This window comes from Saccoglossus kowalevskii, chromosome 11 (assembly GCF_978046115.1).
Source record: "Saccoglossus kowalevskii chromosome 11, keSacKowa6.1, whole genome shotgun sequence".
NCBI classification, from domain to species: Eukaryota; Metazoa; Hemichordata; class Enteropneusta; family Harrimaniidae; genus Saccoglossus; species Saccoglossus kowalevskii.
Window position 1 is genome coordinate 35,044,400 of NC_140651.1, and position 12,949 is coordinate 35,057,348.

General features: G+C 37.2%; 1 protein-coding gene across 2 annotated transcripts in view; it reads right to left on the reverse strand.

Moving 5' to 3' along the window:
- The window catches only part of LOC100374270 (palmitoyltransferase ZDHHC18-like), a 66,569-nt gene that overhangs the window by 52,663 nt on the left and 957 nt on the right, over positions 1 to 12,949 (reverse strand). The gene's annotated exons all lie outside the window — the stretch shown is intronic.

Here is a 12,949-nt window from a genome sequence, read left to right on the forward strand (position 1 = left end):
GCCGCTGTAGACAACACACCCAAAGAAATAGAAAGATTAAAAAAAGCCATCTGTTGTATTTTCAAACTACACGGTCTGAAAGTCACAATCGAAGCTAATAAAAATATTGTCCACTTCCTGGACATCACATTCAACCTCACTGACAGCTCTTACAATCCATATATTAAACTCAACAGCCACCCACTATACGTACATAGAGAGAGCAACCACCCACCCTCCATCACAAAGAATATACCGGCAGGAATCAACAAACGATTGTCATATCTTTTATCAGACGAAAAACACTTTGATCGCGCCGCTCCACCCTACCAAACAGCTCTAAATCAAAGTGGATATGATTATCACCTCAAATTCGAACCCCCCACAGAAAGAAGAAGAACAAACAGACCCCGTAACAACATCCTCTGGTTTAACCCCCCTTCAGTAAAAATGTCACTAACAGCGTCGGGAGAAGATTCCTCGCCCTGGTTGATAAGTGTTTCCAGCAGGAAAACAAACTCAGGAAAATGTTCAGCCGTGACACCATCAAATTGAGCTACAGTTGTACGAATAACGTGAAGCAAATCAATGCAATCAAAACAAAACAAACAACAACTTACAGCGGCCAACACCAATACACCCAGTACCGAGATTGACAGATTATGTAACTGCCGTAAGAAATCTGAATGTCCCTTTAGTAGTCCAGAGTTTTAAATCCGGTTTTGTCCCCGAAGACGAGGGTGGCCGGATTCACCTTAAACTAGTGGCAATCGCTCTTACCCCCTCCCTCCACTTTGCACGATTTAAAGCATCCCTCATCCTCATCCCAACCTTCCCACTCTCCTCCTCCACTTGCATCTTCCACGTCTTCTTTGGCCTTCCCCTTTTCCTTGGACCACTCACCTCTAAATCAAGGGCCCTTCTTAATACATGCCCATCCTCCCTCCTCAGCACATGCCCATACCAACGTACCCCATTTGCCTTCGCCAACCGATCTACCGCTTCCTTCAAACCCAACATCTGCATCAAGTCCTCAGTTACTTTTCTGTCCATCAACTTCACCCCACACATCACTCTCACCATCGCTCTCTCTGTCCTCCTTAAAATACCCTGCTCATTTTCACTCAAATACCATGTCTCGCTCCCATACAGCAATGCTGATCTCACACAACTCTTATAAACTATTCCTTTCATCTCCAAGGGAAATCTCTTCCCATATAGTAACTCTCCACATTCCCTAAACTTCACCCAAGCAAACCTTGCTCTAGCTGTCACAGCCGCCTCACACCCACCCACACTTACCTTGTCCCCCAGGTATGTAAACTCCTTCACTGACTCAACCTCATCACACAACTTTTCTTCCTGTTCCACCACCCTTCCAACTCCATTCTTACATCTTCCACATGCAAAATCCCTTGCCAATCTTTGGGTTACACTCTTCATCTTTGCACATCTCCCATGTATCCACTTCCCACATTTCACACACCACACTGAATTTGCCTTTACCCTCTTTCCACACATGCCACATGGGTCAACCTTACTCACCAAGGCTTTCTCCTCCGTCCCACTCACCATCACTTTTGTCTTTCCCAGATTTACCTTCAAACCCTTACTCTCAAATGCTTTTTTCCATTTCACAAACTTCTCCCTCAATCCCTTTAATAGACGGAAATTGTTTACAATCGACCTTGGTTTACCAAGCTAATAATATCAGACGGCTAGACATCAAGTGTGAAACATATGTGGGACTAACAGGAAATGAATTTAAAACCCGGTACAGAAACCACACTGCATCGCTACACAACCAATCATTGAGAAACGCAACAGAGCTCAGTAAAGACGCTTGGTCATTAAAAGACAATAACATCGATTATGACATCAAATGGAGAGTGTTATCGCGTGCTGCACCATATAATACTTCAAGCAAACGTTGCAACTTATGCATTAGAGAGAAATATATTATAATTTTCCAACCACACTACTGTAGTTTAAATAAAAGAAATGAGCTTTTTTTCTTCCTGTAGACACAGAGCCAAATCGTTGCTATGCAACAACTAGTTTTAATATCGTAAACCCACTCCATTGTTATGCAAATCTGTAGCGCTTATAATGTAGTCTGTTCCGGTGGTTTATTTAATAAAGTCTTAACTCCTGATGAGTGAGGTACTCCATGTACCTTACGAAACAGTACTGTAGAGTGAACTTTACTCATGTAGTCATGTCTTAAGGTAGCGAGAAGGTTTTGTGACGTTTTTAAATAAAACATTCTCTGTCTGTGGTCTCGTTCAGAACAGTAATTTAGGTTATATATATCAAAAGACTAAGTATAGAGGTGCAAGTTCGCACAAACTGGACAGTCATTGTTTACATAATTATCACGTGACATCAAAAATGGCGAACCTTGTAAAAATGACTAAGTTCGCGATTGCGAGAGCACACTGCGGAATTTCCTGCTGAAATTTACGTCATACATTGTCTGTAATCAAGTCCATTGAAATGCGTCTCCGATAATCAAAAGACCTATTATTCCGATTTCTATGCAGGTTTGTTTTTTTGTCCTCAAATTATTTCATACTTAGCACCTTTAACAGACTATTATTCTGTGACAAAGCATTTTCTTTAAAAACCTAGACATATTTCGCACCATCATTATCTTTTGAACGATAACTGCGAGTTTGAATGTCCTAGTCCGAACGCACTTGATTTGGCGGCGGTCCCAATGAGTCGTACTCGATCACAACTTCAACTCGAGAAAAACGCGAAAAACTGTTTTGGTTAATAAAACACTGTAGATTTGCTGCATTATTATAAATATACACTAAAAATGGCCAAACATACTAACCACTGGTATCATAGAACTCATAAAGAGTGTCAGATAATGAATAATTTCAAGCTCGAGCGAGAAAAATGAAGAAAACTGCTGGCATTTGAGTCCGTACTCCAGGAACGTTCGGGTTTTCCATTGTTATGCAAACGAACAACGAGGGATAATCCTCTGACAAACATTACTGTCCCACTGTACACGCTGACAGTTTACAAACAAGCTAATCCTTCAAGTGTCTCTGATAAGACAACTAATAAAACGATTTTCATGGTGAAACAAAATGGCCGATGTTTGAAAAAAAAATGCTGTGGCAGAGTGCGACACTGAGTGGCAGATTTTTCTTTGCCTCGTCTGTCAACGCTTTCTTTCTTTTCTTCGCCATTGCGTTTGAAAAATATCACCGCCCACCTGCTCGCTCACGCGCATTTAAAATTCGGACTAACAGAATAATTTCCGAGGTTCACATTGTCTTATAATTGTCTTTCTGGTTTTTATAGATGTTGAACAGCTGACAAAAATTCAAATACTTTTTGTTTTAACTATCTATAATTATATGCACGCAACCTGATCCTTTGACCTCGATTTGGCTTGGACTGAATATTTTATTTTAAACAATATTCTGACGTGAAATACAAAATGTATTTCAACACGACATGGTTCTTTCCTGATTGTTGAGTCTTCGCAATGTGTTTTGTATAATTATTGTTGTTTTCCCCCGATGCTGAAGGACCGTAAGGCTAAATGGCAGTTACATGCATGGGCTGAGTGAAAGAAAATATTTCTAAGCCTAAAATAAAACCTAATATTACACCTCTTTGTGTATTTGTTAATTTTACATATGTTTGTCATGACAGTATGTTTGTAAATATCTAGAAAAATCTCGTCTTTCGTTGATAATATCGATTGTTTGTTTGGAATGTCGATCCCCGTTGGTTTCTCCATACTGAGTTCAGGTAAGGCGTAAAATAAAAATTCGAAGAGCATCAGGGAAATAATCATCCTTATCAATCGCTTGCTTTATTTTATTCGAATCCATGAAATTCACGATTTTTTTTACATTTGTTGGCAACTTCACTTAGTTTTTTGTGCTGTGACAGGCTTCAAAATTATTCGCTGAAAAACATATTTTGACAAACTGGTGGAATTTGACCTTAGTTCAAAAAGAAAATACTAGGCTAAGATACATTAGAGTTCACGCGAATCAGTTTTCTCTGCAAGTTGTGAAATAAAGTAAACCAGAGTAGGGTCGATGATTTTCAGCCTAGCTGCGGTTCCGTCACGGTAGTTCTTTGGTGCGACCTACAATCGAATTTCGCCCTAACAATTTCATTTGGACGTCTTTTTTTTAATTTTGTTGTACGTCGAACATAGAACCTATGGGCCGGCCAGAGTCAGTCACGTAAATAATGCGGTCGGCAACATAGGGCTATGATTCCACAGCTATTTTAAGCCTTGAAGGACTTCCGTGTGAATCCTGAGTTTCGAATTGTTCATCGACTGGCCACCAAATAGTTATGGCTATAACTAAATTTGACACGTTTTTCTTTTAAGCCCAATAAATTATTCATACATGTCAAGCTCTGTTCGATTTTTTCAGGGCATATGGCTGTTTTTAGTCGAAAATATCTTTTGTGGGAACACTTTTACGGTATAGACCGAACTCATTCAATGATCGTGACTTAATTTTAAAAATTGAATGTCAAATTTTACCAGACATGGACCGATGTGGATTCGGTATAGTTATTTTTGGAATTAATCCCTAACATTTCCTCGTTTCTCTGCTCTGTCAAAAGGAGTTACCTAGGCTTTTTTCACGTAACTGTCTCATTAAAATTAAAAACAAAATATTACAACTAGAACAAGCACCCAAAACACGTAACAAGAGGTCCCAGTTCAGTTGCTTTCACGATACAAGTGTAATACAACTATTAGTCTAAGATTTGAAGTGTCGTCCAGAATGAAATAATAGTTAATACTAGTTGTATGTTCACACTTTACTATCAAAACCACCAATGAGCGAGCGAGCGAAAAAAAAAAAACGCGATTAAAATGCGGTCGGTTTCCGGTCAGACAAGACCGCATGGTCGGAAATTAAGCGATAAGCGATCGATGTAAAAGCGGAATGAGTACTGTATGACCATGTTTCTCCGACGAAGTCTCGACTGACAATAATGCTGACAATAGACGTTAGATAAACACGCATTGTTTGCAACTGGAAGCTTATCACCCGTTATATCAGAATCGTCAACAACAGAGTATACAAATAAGATGTTATCATTTAAACCCTTTCAAAGATAAACATTATGCAAATATCCATGAAACGCCAGTTGTAGTCTTTTCTGCTAGTGTTTTAAAACACTAATTTAAGCAACGTTATTTCGCAATTTCGATCTTTTGTAAACCTGGGGTGATGTATCAAGGTCTAGAGTAACTGTTTTATCAATTTTTGAAAAATCAAGAAAAAAGTGAAAATTTCCCTTCTCGCTACCTTAATTTCTCTGTCCACGTATGTATATATATATATATATATGCATTAGAGATATATACCCGGTATATATATACATACATGGACAGAGAAATTAAGACACGACTACTACATGAGTAAAGTTGACTCTACAGTACTGTTTCGTAAGGTACACTGAGAGTGCTACCAAATCCGACTTCAGGCATCGCTACACATTGTCAGTGAAACGTGACTTCAGGCATTGCTACACATTGTCGATGAAACATCGAATCGTCGTATTTATTTGACATTTGTTATACCCATAACAGTATTTTTACAGAATAAATTAATTGCAATGATACATCATTAATAATTACTTGTCTGTTTTGGTTGTGTGTGTGTTTGCCTATCCCCTTCCCTATTTCACAATGAAAAAGTTTGATGACCCTGGTTTAAGAGCCACTGGCTACAGGGTTGTCAACATGTTACCTCAAATAAGCACCACCCAGAAATGAAAGTGTTACAAAGTGGCTCTTATTTGAGGGTTTTTACGGGAGTACCTGAGATATCAGTGTGAAAGTTGGAAATTGGTTAATTATGCAAATTAGGTGATTAATATGCACAAATATTTATCAAAAACTAATTGGGTCTCTGCATAATTTTAGATTCATTGAAATGTGATGATTAGTACTTTAGATATCAGTAGAAAAGCTGAAAATTAATTATGCAAATTAGGTAATTAATATGCACAATTATTTACCCTGAAACTAATCAGGTCTCTGCATAGTCCTAAAGGATCTATGTACCAAGTTTCATTGAAATGCGATGATTAGTACTTGAGATACCCGTGGAAAAGCTGAAAATTAAATAATGCTAGTCGTCCTTTAAATTATTTTTTTTTTGCACTTTCATACACCATTTTTCTGCTTCTCGTTGAGCTATTAATCTATCACAGTATTTCTTTACTCTGCCAAATATATATTAGGGCATGTACCTCTTCGTCAAGCCAGAATTTACAAACAATGTTTTTCCCGCCATAATTGAAATGAGAGGTTACAATCCAAGGCTTTTGCACTATCAATATCAGCACTGTAGACTACTTAGTGTCATACATGTAGTAACAATATCAGCACTGTAGACTACTTAGTGTCATAGTAGCAATATCAGCACTGTAGACTACTTAGTGTCATAGTATCAATATCAGCACTGTAGACTACTTAGTGTCATAGTATCAATATCAGCACTGTAGACTACTTAGTGTCATAGTAGCAATATCAGCACTGTAGACTACTTAGTGTCATAGTATCAATATCAGCACTGTAGACCACTTAGTGTCATAGTAGCAATATCAGCACTGTAGACTACTTAGTGTCATAGTATCAATATCAGCACTGTAGACCACTTAGTGTCATAGTAGCAATATCAGCACTGTAGACTACTTAGTGTCATAGTAGCAATATCAGCACTATAGACTACTTAGTGTCATAGTATCAATATCAGCACTATAGACTACTTAGTGTCATAGTAACAATATCAGCACTGTAGACTACTTTGTGTCATAGTAGCAATATCAGCACTGTAGACTACTTAGTGTCATAGTAGCAATATCAGCACTGTAGACCACTTAGTGTCATAGTAACAATATCAGCACTGTAGACTACTTAGTGTCATAGTAGCAATATCAGCACTGTAGACCACTTAGTGTCATAGTAGCAATATCAGCACTGTAGACTACTTAGTGTCATAGTAGCAATATCAGCACTGTAGACTACTTAGTGTCATAGTATCAATATCAGCACTGTAGACTACTTAGTGTCATAGTAACAATATCAGCACTGTAGACTACTTAGTGTCATAGTAGCATAGAATTTTTTTTAGAGTTTTGGGGGGGCTAATATGCATAATTTGGGCAGATCGACTTCTCATGAACAAATTACCATCTACACTCATCAAGGCATCCACACACCAAAAATGACCACATCCACTTTAACAATCAACAGAACTTTGAGTTACGAGCAACATATATTTTTATTTTTGTTAAACGTCTACATTTAGTACCTCAAACCTTAAATAACAGTTAACTAAACTTTGAGTTACGAGCAACATATATTTTTATTTTTGTTAAACGTCTACATTTAGTACCTCAAACCTTAAATAACAGTTAACTAAACTTTGAGTTACGAGCAACATATATTTTTATTTTTGTTAAACGTCTACATTTAGTACCTCAAACCTTAAATAACAGTTAACTAAACTTTGAGTTACGAGCAACATATATTTTTATTTTTGTTAAACGTCTACATTTAGTACCTCAAACCTTAAATAACAGTTAACTAAACTTTGAGTTACGGGCAACATACATTTTTTGTTTTGTTTAACATTAGTACCATAAAAACTTGATTAATTCGCGGTAGTAAAAATAATTATTTTTCAAGTGCGCGAGTTAATAGCGTAAAAACGGAAATTATTGGTTTTTGGTGCGCGAATTAAAAGAGTACTTTTAGATGGATTCAAAAAGGAGCTGTTTTCATAAATTTATTAGTGATTTGTTTTGTTTTCCAAAGAACAGGATTACAGAACGTTTTTTAGTGCCTCTGAGACTCGTGGCTAGCATCATTCATGGCTTATAGTCGTGCAGAGAACACGCACTGCGTCAAGGACAACGCACCATGTTACACTTGAAATTAAACAGTGAAATGGCAAAGCTCACTCTGTACACAAACAAACAATGAACACGTGGCTACAAAGTAGCCGTCTGGCTACACTGCCTTTTTTTTTTAAGACATCGCCCGGGCGATGTTATGGCAGATATTACAAAGCCCATCTTGTCTGGAAAAACAAGTCATTGTCAATGACACGTCCCCGCTCCGTTCATATTTGAGTGACATATACATTCAAAGCAGATCATGACCGAAATGCACCTGCATATGTGTTATTGTACTAAATCTGAACAAAATCCATCCATGCATGACTGAGATCCGGTTCCGGAATTGTGAAAATACGTGATTTTGATGCATTTTCGGCCTTAAAATGGCCACCATTCAGCTATTGTTAAGCGGATCATGAAACAAATGCACATATCTATTTGTGACATGATGCACCATGTGTGTGTGAAGTTTGAACTTGATCAATCCAGACATGTCTTGAATACGGATCCAGAACTGAATTCTTTAAAACAAAATGGCCACCAGTCGGACATTTCGAACTTGATCCGAAAAAGAAAAATGACGTGCATCAAGGTCCTATTATGTTTAATGTATGTATCAAATTTGAACAAAATCTGTCCATGCATAACTGAGATCCGGGTTCGGAATGGTGAAAATGTGCGATTTCAATGCATTTGCGACCTTAAAGAGGCTGCCATTTGGTTATCATTAATGAAATCATGAAACAAATGCACATACATATTTGTGACATGATGTACCTTGTGTGTATGAAGTTTGAACTTGATCAATCCAGACATGTCTCGGATACGGATCCAGAACTGAATTCTTTAAAACAAAATGGCCGCCAGTCGGCCAATTCAAACCCGATCCCCCCCAAAAAATGACGTGCATCAAGGTCCTATTATGTTTAATGTATGTACCAAATTTGAACAAAATCCGTCCATGCATAACTGAGATCCGGGTCCGGAATGGTGAAAATGTGTGATTTTGATGCATTTTCGGCCTTAAAATGGCCGCTATTCGGCTATCGTTAATCAGATCATGAAAAAAATGCATGTGCATATGTCCCATATAATGTGTGATGTATGAGTGAAGTTTGAACTTTATCGGTCCATGCATGTTCGAGATACAGGTGATCACGCACGCACGCACGGACGCACACAGGGCAAAACATAAGTCCCCGTTTTCGGACTACGTGCGAACGGGGACTAATAACCCTGCGTTGATAAAAATGATCTCAGAAAATGTTTAGAAAAAATAATGTTTCGCGTTGACCATATAATCATGCAAAGAATTCAAAGTGTTTCAATACATTGGTGAGAGGTCGCATTTTACATGAACAAGAACATGCACTATTAATAAAGAAGGAAAAGCAAGCCAAAGTCGAAACGGGGTGCATCATGGACATGACACAACACACGCTGCGACAACTGAGTGATCAGCGACATCATTTTGGGACGCAATTGAACTTCAAGTACGTCTTTGCGAAACTTGCTGCATGGCGATGCTGACATCAAGTGTGAGTTGAATGAAGTTCGACCCCCAAGTCACCTTAGCTACCTTTTTTTTTTTTCGTGCTATGCGTGTAGATCTAGTACAATTGTTATTATACACGTATCTGAAAGTACTGAAATTACATAACTTTAGACTGGCGCAGTCGGGGCGATTAATTTGTTTTTGTAGTTTAAATAAAATTAAATAAATTGCGAAATGGAGGTGTTAGCGCAAAATCCCTTGTAACTGTGAATTCACCCCGACTGGTTTACTCTGCATGGCCCTCTATCGACACTGCAGGAACCCGTCGATTTTTCAACAGGTAATTATGTTAATGAGTGTTCTAATTGACAATCATCTGAGCCAATCACAGCGTCTCTTCAACTGACCTCTGACCGAGAAGACGTCGGCTGATTGTAGCAGTCGATATTCATTTAATTCTACGACTAGTACGAGTTACTTTTATACACATTGTGATGAATTAGAAACGACGACTACGACAAACTTGAATTTCAACGAGCCGCCATGTTGTGTCTGCAGTGTGACCTTTACCATGTTGACCTCATTATGCACGTATTTCCGCACCCACCTCATTATAATATGCGCATCATGAATATTTAATAGCAATGAATTTCTTGCAGAATAAACCAGTCGGGGTGATTTCGCGCTAACACCTATTATTTTATTTAAACTACAAAAACAAATTAATCGCCCCGACTGCGCCAGTCTAACATAACTTCGATGGAGTTTGCCACCAACCTTTGGGCTGCATTCTCAAACAACCCGACTCCCGGAAGCCTCCGACGGCGTGGGCCTCACACCCTTATTTGTATTAAATATTGGAGATATTTTTTGCCACCTATTGCAAATGTGCAATAGACTGTGAAAAAACTCTCTCCATGAGTTGGTTTTGAAACCCAGTCTAGTATTCCCATGGGATTTGGGAGATACATTACCAACAATATTAATACAAGATAAATGATTTGCTTCATTGATTGAACACATACAACAATGTATATTTCCACTGAGATCAGTGACCTTTGAATGTGTATCACCAGTGATCAGTCAAGTAGAAACAGTCAAAATATTTTATAAGATTTTCTCAATTTTTGCATGATATTTTCATACAGGACTTCTCATACTCAGGGAAGACTTTATAATGACGAATAAGGTGACCAAGTTTGATGAAGTTTGGAATAGAATTAGTAAAGTCATGTGCACACAATAACAATTATTAACGACGGCGATGGACAGAAATTTTTCCCTTAATATACCTTTCCCTTCCATCTTTGATGGTACGGGCAAGGTAAAAATCGTGATTGGTATGGTAGTTTGGCTCCTGCTTTTACGAGAAAATAACATTATTTTCAGAGCACATGGTGGGGACGGAACACGGTTTGCACCTTTTCTATTCTGTTATTTAGTTAGGATGAAACTCGATGTTGCAATACTGAAGTAAACCATATTTCTTTTAAGTAGTAGTTTTAGAAACGCCAAAAATGTGATCGAATGAATGGGGTGTGAACGAGCAAGCTATTCTTCGACATGACTTGTTGGCGACCGTGAAAGGTTGAAATACTTCTTCCACTCTCAGTTTACCTTTCAAAAATTGCGAATCAACAGCTTTTAGGGAAAAAACTGTTTTTTTTTGTCGAAATCAGTGTTAACATTTTTACATCACGGTAATTCATTTCCGCATTACGTTGAAAAAATTTCTTCGTCAGTAATCGGAAAATTTCGTCATTAAGAAAGATAATAATAAAGATCTTGCCTTTGACTTATTTCCCACAGACCATACCCATTTTTACATATTCAGATGGTATAATGTAAATCACATTGTAATAAAATGTGCATATTTTTATGAACATGTTTGTTTCTTTATTGTAAAAAAGTGTCATGGAAATCAATGACGACTCAATTGTTTCTCATTTTTTCCCCTCACAAAGACGCACAATTTGCACAATTGTTCATAGATAGGAAGATGGTTACAATTTTTAACCCACCAAAAAATGATCTTTTCTGAGGTGGTCCTTGAAGCCCACCCCCTAATTTTCTTGATTTTACATGTTCAGGCATCTGGGCTTATGATCGGGGAAGCAGAAACTGTTGTTTTCATCTCGGAAATATTTTATTTTGGGATTTATTTTTTTATTTTATGTATTCAAGTTTCAAGGATATCGGTAAATCTGTGTACAAAATGATATCACACTTGCATTTAGAGTATCGCAAACTAATTTTAAAAAGTTTAATGACCCACGTACGTTTATTTGTGAACCATTTTTTTTCTACCATATCAACTCTGAGTGTTTCGAAAAAATTGCAAAAGGGTCATGTTTTACTTTTTCTTCATGGAAGCCTGTGTATCAATTTTACAGTTAAGCATGGGATTTTCTCAAAAACATTATCATAGTCAATGAAAAATGATGACCCTGAAAGTGTTAAACAATAAATATTCTATTAATTATTAGAGTGTCCCATGTTATGATTGGACAAGGTAAAATATTAAATAAAAACTGTTAGTAAAACTCATGGAGATCAATTAGGTCAAAGGTCAAATCAGGCTTATTTTTAGCACAAATAAAAGCACATGTGACATAAATGTGGGTAATTAGTGTCAAATATAGGTCATAGTGACCCATTAAAGAAGAATGAACAAATCCACACTGAATCATAGTCCATTGTAGTCACATCACATACTAAAGTGAAAACACATATGCAGCACATGTCTTGACCCAATCTATTTAATGTCACCTATACATTATTACCACCACCACTATATTAAAATAAATTTTAAATGGAAGAAGTTGCATATTAACAGGAGTAACATAGGTAATGTACAATTTTAATCTTACATACAACTTACAAGTAATTTGAGACTCAATGTAAAGCTACTCAATGCATATCAGGGTGTTCAAATCAATTATTTAGAATAGGATAGACACATTTATGGTTTACATTCACATTTATAGTCGCGTGAGTTGCGCCCTCCGCGGTGCTCCAATACTATAGTGTAGTTTTTACTTCCCCGGGCAATTTTTTGTCGGTACCAATCAAATTGCAGGAACATCAGATAGTGACGGCTATCAAGGAGTAACCATTCACGGCAGAGTTTATTTGTTGACAGGTGACAGAAAGAACAGAAAAGACAGATGATTTGGTCTTCTGCTGCTAAAAATGAACACCTGTACATTTTTGTACAACTGAAAAAATACCATATTTACTCTAGTAGTAATGTAAGTGCTTATTTTAATTACAGTGATTTTTCTATGATCAAAATAAGCAATATTCTAATGATTCTATTGAGTATACAGTCAATGATATGTTTGCTTTATATGCACTTCTAATAGAGCAAATAGGGTATTGAGTTGTAATCACATAAATGCCAAAAAAACATATAAACAGAGAGCTTGGAAAGATACTGTTTTTCCTATATATGGCTTTCGTACATGTCAGCAGATGAATGTACACATTTGGAACCTCATTAAGCACAGAGGTCTTGCAACAATTTGTATACTCCAAAATTGATATAACAAAATGAATTAC